This window comes from Silurus meridionalis, chromosome 12, assembly GCF_014805685.1.
Source record: "Silurus meridionalis isolate SWU-2019-XX chromosome 12, ASM1480568v1, whole genome shotgun sequence".
NCBI classification, from domain to species: domain Eukaryota; kingdom Metazoa; phylum Chordata; class Actinopteri; order Siluriformes; family Siluridae; genus Silurus; species Silurus meridionalis.
In genome coordinates, this window is record NC_060895.1 from 1,714,131 (window position 1) to 1,721,598 (window position 7,468).

The window sequence follows — 7,468 nt, forward strand, 5'->3', positions numbered from 1 at the left end:
AATGAGGTTCAGGTTGTTGAAGTGGAGCTGTTTAGGTGATGGTACTGAAGTGAAGCTGTAGGAGTAAATGAGGTTAAGGTTGATGGAGTGATGCTGTAGGATTGAATGAGGTTTAGGCTGTTGCAGTGGCGCTGTTGAGGTGATGGTGCTGAAGTGAAGCTGTAGGAGTGAATGAGGTTAAGGTTGATGGAGTGATGCTGTGGGAGGGAATGAGGTTAAGGTTAAAGGATTGATGCTGTAGAAGTGAATAAGGTTTAGGCTGTTGTAGTGGCGCTGTTGAGGTGATGGTGCTGAAGTGATGCTGTAGGAGTGAATGAGGTTAAGATTGATGGATTGATGCTGTAGGATTGAATGAGGTGAATTGGTGTTGTTGGGTTGAAGTGATGCTGTCAAGTTGTTGTCAGGTGATGGTGGTTTTGAGTTTCTGCTCTCTGAATAATTCTGTTGAGCTGATAATGGCAAGCTGATATTGTTGATTTCCGGCTTTTTAATGACGTCAGCAAAGAGACGATGTCATGTTCAATCTGTCATGAACAGAAACGTTTGTGTTTCTTGAAATACATTCCCCACATAAAGTTCCAGTCAAGTATTATATGATATCAGCAGGATCAGAGATGACCGTAGATTAAATTCAGACCTGGATTACAAGAAACTAACTGGGAGCACTACATGTTAAAATATTCAATACTTGGACTCTGAAAGAGATAAAAAGAAATCTGGTAGCCACCAACAGTTTCTTAAGCACTTCCCACCTATCGGCACCCTTCGGTGCTCTGTTTTGATCTAATTAAACTTCCTGAGAAGGTTACCCAATCCTGCACAATTTCTGTGGTAAATACTAGGTGTGCTGGAGAGAAAAAAGTATGACATTTTTGCTAAAGACTGGTGTTGAGAACCAACCTAAAATGTCACTTATGAGAGAGAATGATCCAGTAGTAAGCTTAAAGTTGATCCTATGTGAAAGTGTTATACATGTATAGCTCTCAATGAACTGACTTCTCCTGAGCAATATATCTCCAGCAGGAAAGAAAGAGAAGCCAAGATGGTCAAGTGGAATCCTTAAAAGAAAAATCTTCTAAACTGAAAAGTTCTTACTCTTCGCTATAAAATTCAGAGAACAACCACTAGTAGATTTTTGCTACAACTGGACGCTCTTGTTTATGCAGGAAACAGCAAGGGTGGAATTGTCTGTCCTTGAGCAGCAAGCTCCTGCAGAGATACACAGGATCTATGGCAATCGAAAAAGAAATGTTCTTTCTCCAAAATGGTCTGTGGATAGCCTTGTGCTAATATCTCTCTAGAATCAAATACAGTATGAACCCAGAATGGCAAAAGCTCATGGGAAGCAAGACAATGAAAAAAACTAAATTTCATGGTGAGACTTTGCCCTTGGGTCCTCGGTGTTTTTAAGATTGGGTTGGTCAGACAAATTTCTTTACCTAACAAATACAGAGGAACACAATCGAACAAAAATGACTAGTAGGCAACACTTTTTATTTTCCAATTTGGATCTTGCTACTCACAAATATCTCTCTGAAATACACTATATTGTGAAAGGATTGTGGACCCCTAACTTTAGATCATACGTATCTGGTGAACATCTCATTCCAGATCAATTTTGGGTTAGGTGTGATAAGTTCCATTCTTCTACATTAGGTTTTGGAGTGTGTCTATGAGGATTTGATTCACCCACATGAGCATTAATGGGTTCAGCAGTGGGGCTCATATTAGGAATCCTTATGAACCTCAGGGTCTTCATGGAGCACAGTTTGTAAACAGGAGCTGGAACCGGATTGGGGTTTCTTAGATCCAGTGAATGGAAATTGTAATAGAATTAAATTTTATACTACTTGCCTAATTTGGTGGTAACAATTGCAGATTCAAATGTGGTGCTCAGGTGTCTGCAAATCTTTTCACGGAGCTAAAAGATGATTCGAAGGCTACGAATCTTTCCGAATGGTTCAGTCTGGTATTTCATCGTGAACAGGAGGTTATAAGTCTTTATATGGAGAGAAAGCACCTGTGCCAGTTTTATTTCCAATCTCTGAAGCTGCCCTCTGTTGCCTTTCTATCAGCGGCACAAAACAGTGTCGAATCACGAGCTCAGGAGCTCGGAAAAAACGCAGGCAAAATCCCATCTGTTCTCTCATCCTTTTTACCTCATACGCATCTCGGACACTTAGCCTGCGTTGTAGAGATGCAGCAAATGCAAACTGTTGCAAGCACCAGGACTACAGATGTTTCCGTGTCGCTTTAACCTCCCTCCTGCCCACGCAGTCTGACTGAGGAGCAGAGCAGGCGATTCTCGATCCTCGGTTCAATTCAATTACCGAATATTTATTGCTCACATCATCTCCGTAACCTTTATGCGCAAAATGCCAAAGATCGAGGTGGAATCATACTTTCTTGAGCAGAATGTTGATTTCGCTTGGTATCGTCATCATGCAGCTGTTCATCATGGTTTTAGTTGCATCTTTTCTCCAAAAATGTTATAATTGTAATTAATTATAATCATTTATTTTTTATCTCCCTGAGTGCACAAAGTTTGGATAACATTTATCTATAAAATCTTAATAAAACACCACGACCAATAACCCTGCCCTTTTTTTTTTTATGAATTGGGAAAAAATTATTATATATATATATATATATATATATATATATATATATATATATATATATATATATGAATCTAATTTGCAGCAACAGAATGTTTAGTTGCTGTGGCTTCACTGCGTTCCATCAGTTTGAGGAGTAACGAAAAAATGAGCCAAAAAAAAAGCATTTTCAAATGATATCAGTTCAAAATCCTTTTATGCCATGCAGGCCCACCACTTGGCTGTTTTAAACAGCTTCCAATTTTTCTTTCATCATGAGGTATCTTTGCCAGAAAAGATTTCGAAGAATTATTTTCTCCTGAAAACTCAAAGCGCAGACCAATAAATTACAGCAAATTAAACAAAATCCTAAAAGAAATTAATAAATAAATGAAGGTGAATGAATCCCATGACTCGGTGAGAAAGTGGTGATAAATCAAAGTCTCTAAACTCATCCTGAACCTGATTATTTTCCCAATCCAGCGTTTTTAGTTTGTCTTTCACTCTAAACCACAGTAAATAGCTGATGAAGATAATATATGTTTTATGTAGAAAAAAAGGACCAATCAGAACACAAACAGCACAGAGTTCAGTGTTAAAATAAACGTGTCTAAAACTTGTGTGTTAAAGCTAATGCATGTGATTGTTGGTGATTAAATAATTATTATTTATCAGAAGTTAAACAAAAAGATTCGACTGTTTAAGAGGATTCTCTCATTCATTTTCTCCACTCTCAATTTTAGGTGTTTAGCTACAAAAAGATGTTTTAAATAAACTTTCTTTCGGCTTCTTCCATTAGGGGGCGCCACAGCGGATCATCCGCATGTTTGATTTGGCACATGTTTTTACACTGGATGCCCTTCCTAACGCAACCCTCCCCATTTATCCGGGCTTGGGATCGGCACCAAGGCTTGTGCAACCCTAATGGCTGGGGTTGGTTCCCTGACCGGGGATCGAACCCGGGCCGCAGCGGTGAGAGCGCCGCATCCTAACAACTAGACCACCAGGGAACCCAAGATGATGTTTTAAATAACCAGAAAAATGTTTAATTAATAGTCATTTGTACAAATGATCTTCTGATATAAATACTAAGTCTGGGGTGACCAATCTAACTTACTAGTTGAATATATAACTGCATTACTAGCTGACTAAGTAAGTAAGTAACTGACTAACTGATCAACAAACAAACTAACTAGCTAGATAAGCAAACAATTTACTAAATAATAGCTAACTAACTAACTAACTACCTAACTAACTAACTAACTAGCTAAAAATAACTAAATTACTTCCTAATAAAGTCGCTCTGGATAAGGGGATCTGCCAAATGCTGTAAATTTAAACTAAATAATTACTAGCTAACTAAGTAACTGACTAACTGGTTCATTAACCCAGCTAACTAACAAGCCAAACAATTAACAAATGAACACATAATTAAATTTTAATTCTAAATACTAACTACATTTCTATCTAATCAACTAATTAAATAACTAAGAAAATTACTAGCTATCTAACTAAGTAACTGACCGAGTGAGGAACTAACTGGATAACTATCTGCGTTGATAATTAACTAAATTATAGCCAAATAACAAGCTAACTAAATAAAATTACTGTCTAACTTACTAATTAAATAACTAACTCAATTACTAGCCAGATAAATAACCAACTGATTAATTACTAACTCTCTAAACCGACTAAGTAAATTATAAATTATAGTTGAATAACTTATCTAATTAACTCATTAAATGATTAAATACATTACTAGCTGAGTGCCAGACTGACTGATTAACCCAATAGCTAGCTGAAAGATTCAAAACTGTAGCTAAATAACTAGCTAGCTAACTACTTAATTACTTAAAATACTAATCTATTGTGCCTCCTTCAACTTAGTTTAACCCCAAATCAAGAAAGTTTAGTTCTGCTCTAAAATAAAGCCGAGAATAAATCCTGAAAGCACAGTAAATATCGTGCTAACTGCTAGTCGGAGTGTTTAGCATGAGGCTCGCTCCAGGGTTTAATGATGATCGTTGTGCTGCGCCACATTGTGTTTTTTTTTTATCCCCAGACTTGAGCTGTCAGAAGTGCTGGCATTGTTAATGGCATTGCTTTGGGTTTTATTGATGTGTCAGCAGAGGATCCTGCTGCTGCTGTGGTCATTATGTGACTGCACTTAAAAAAAAAAGAAGCTCCACACAAAGAAACGTTCCGACTGTTCCTTCAAACCACATACTGTAAGTTCACCGAGCTACCTTGACCCTGAGTCTTTATCTAGAGCAGCAGAAACCCAGCGCGTTCTCCATTCGCCAATAAAAAAAAATATAAACGTCTATTCCTTTTTTCATCTACACTTTCCGATATCTCTCTCTGTGTGGCTATGGAGCAGGTTGTACAGGGGGCGTGGCTATGGGGCAGGTTGGACAGAGCGTAGCTATAGGGCAGGTTGGACAGGACGTGGCTATAGGGCAGGTTGGACAAGGCGTGGCTATAGGGCAGGTTGGGCAGGGGGCGTGGTTATGGACAGGGCGTGGCTTGTGTTCTGCATCACTGTTTAACACTGAGAATTTTCCATTCTTCCTGCTCCGTCCTCCAGCACGTACACCGTTCGCTCACGGCCTCCACGGATTTCTAATCCCACTGATTGCTGTTCTTCACGAAAGATCATTTGTATCGGTGCAGGAACGGGGCCGTGAATCTATTACACCCTGAACCGACGTAACGCCCTCGTGTAATTGCTGTTTGCTCGGTCGGGTTCAGAAGACGGCAGTAAAACGTGCGCCTGTTTCATAAATCATGATTTATTAGCGCATTAGGTTCGTTTGTTTTATGCGAGTTAATGAGCGACGGAGCGCAAAAGGGGGAAGAGGAAGACGATATTATTTAACGTGGGAGCAACACCAAGAGGCAAATAACTGCCCAGAACCACACTGAGAGTGTTCCCAGAAGTATTGGGACACCAAGAAAGTTGGAGACAAACACACAATTGTATAGCAAACCTGTTCCAGCTCCATGAAGATTCGCATGGGTTGGAGTGGAAGATCTCCTCAAACCCTCCTCACCTACATCAGTACCTGACATTACTAACACTCTTGTGGATGAATGGAATCTCCATAAAAGAATTTAGTGGAACATCATCTCAGAAGAGCTCAGCATAAGAGCAAATGGAGACTAAATGTGGATGCTTTAAAATTAAGCATGTAGCAATCTTATGTGTGTGTGTGTGTGTGTGTGTGTGTGTTTTATCTACAGCTCCCAGTATTTGGTGGTTAGTCTGAGTGGAAATAGAGTTTGCGAAAGACATCGCTCGTCACAGTTGACTAGCGAAACGCAGAGAGTCCACACACACACACACACACACACACACACACACACACACACACACACGATGAGCTTTTTTTTTCTTTAAAAGATAATCCCTAATTCTTTATTAGCGGTGTGTGTGTAACGATTGCACAGAGACGCAATAAGAATACGTACAATGCAGCTCCAACTCAAAAAAGCAACACGTCCAACTGCAGTTCTGAGTCATCAAATGCTGTGACGAGTCAAAAGAGTAAGAAGGAAACAAACCATGCAGCTAGTTAGCTCCTTCTCTCGCGTACGCTAAGCAGTGGACGCTAAAGCTTTAAAAAGAATCATGGTACTGTTGGCTACACTTTGTTTGTTTGTGTGCAGGAGGCGGAGCTTTATGAGCTTCCCTGTTTCGTCTTCTGATGCGCTCGGTCTTCATGTGTTCAATTATCACAAGGACACGCTTTCATTAGCATGTTCATGTCGTACGCGTGCTAATTGGGCGTGTTATTGTTACTGTATTGACGATCGTTAACTCTTAGAATCGCAGCAATTTAAAAAAAAACGTAACCTGGGATTGTAAACGATTCGGTTTTTAGCCACGGGCCCCGATTGTAGCATGTCTGACGGTCGTCATGGTTACAGTCAGACTTGATAACGCAGAGGAGAAATGATTTGGAAATGAGATGAAATATTTGAGAGGATCGACTTCATTATTTAAGTATTAACTATGAATGAAACACTGAGTGAAATATTTCACAGACGTCCTGACGTTCAAATCTTTTCTCCTGATGAGTTTCTGTATGAGTTATGGAGTTCGTGTTACAGAGGGGGGAGGGGTGGGGGTGTCAGATTTAAACAGTGTGCATAATGTTTTAATGAAAGGAGTTGATTGATAAAATAAAATAAAAAAGTGATTTGAATAATAAATTCAGTCATAAATTACATGTATATTGGAAGTTGTTATTTATTTGCCTTTGAGGCTTTTTTTTTTACTCGTTTTATTAGTTCTTTTTTAAGCCACAGCAACTTTTCAATTTTTTTATCTAATCTTGGCTTTTCCTTCGCATGAAAGCGGGCTACAATTATTATTGATTTAATTTGATAAAAAATAAATAAATAAATAAATAAGCATATTTCATTTGTGTAATATATCATTAAATAAACATCAAATTTTTATACTAAAAAGTGCCTTTTGATATTTATTTATTTGTTTATTTAATAATTTATTGCATGTGTTTTTTGCATGTTATTCCTTGCAGGAAATTTGCATAAAACTCTTGACTCTCATTTGCATAAAGGCGAGGCTTTGTTTGCTTATTCCAATTAAAAGAAATAGTGTTCTTTTTAATCATTAAAAAAAGCTCTTTTTGCTTATTTACATAAATGCGGGGTTTCGTTTCTCAAGTGCATAAACGTGTGTTTGCTTTACGTCTGGTTTTCATTATGCATTTGCGCATCGCACGCTTTTTCATTTTTATGTTTAATTTGTGTAAAGGCGAGGTTTAATTTCTCATTTGCATAAAGGCGGGGTTTTCCTGCATATAGGTTTGGTTTTGTTATTTATTTGCACAAAGCCAGGATTT

At 38.3% G+C, this 7,468-nt stretch overlaps 1 protein-coding gene across 1 annotated transcript in view; it reads left to right on the forward strand.

The window, feature by feature from the left end:
- LOC124394186 (limbic system associated membrane protein) overlaps positions 1–7,468 on the forward strand; it is a 507,895-nt gene that overhangs the window by 323,018 nt on the left and 177,409 nt on the right. The window lies entirely within an intron of this gene.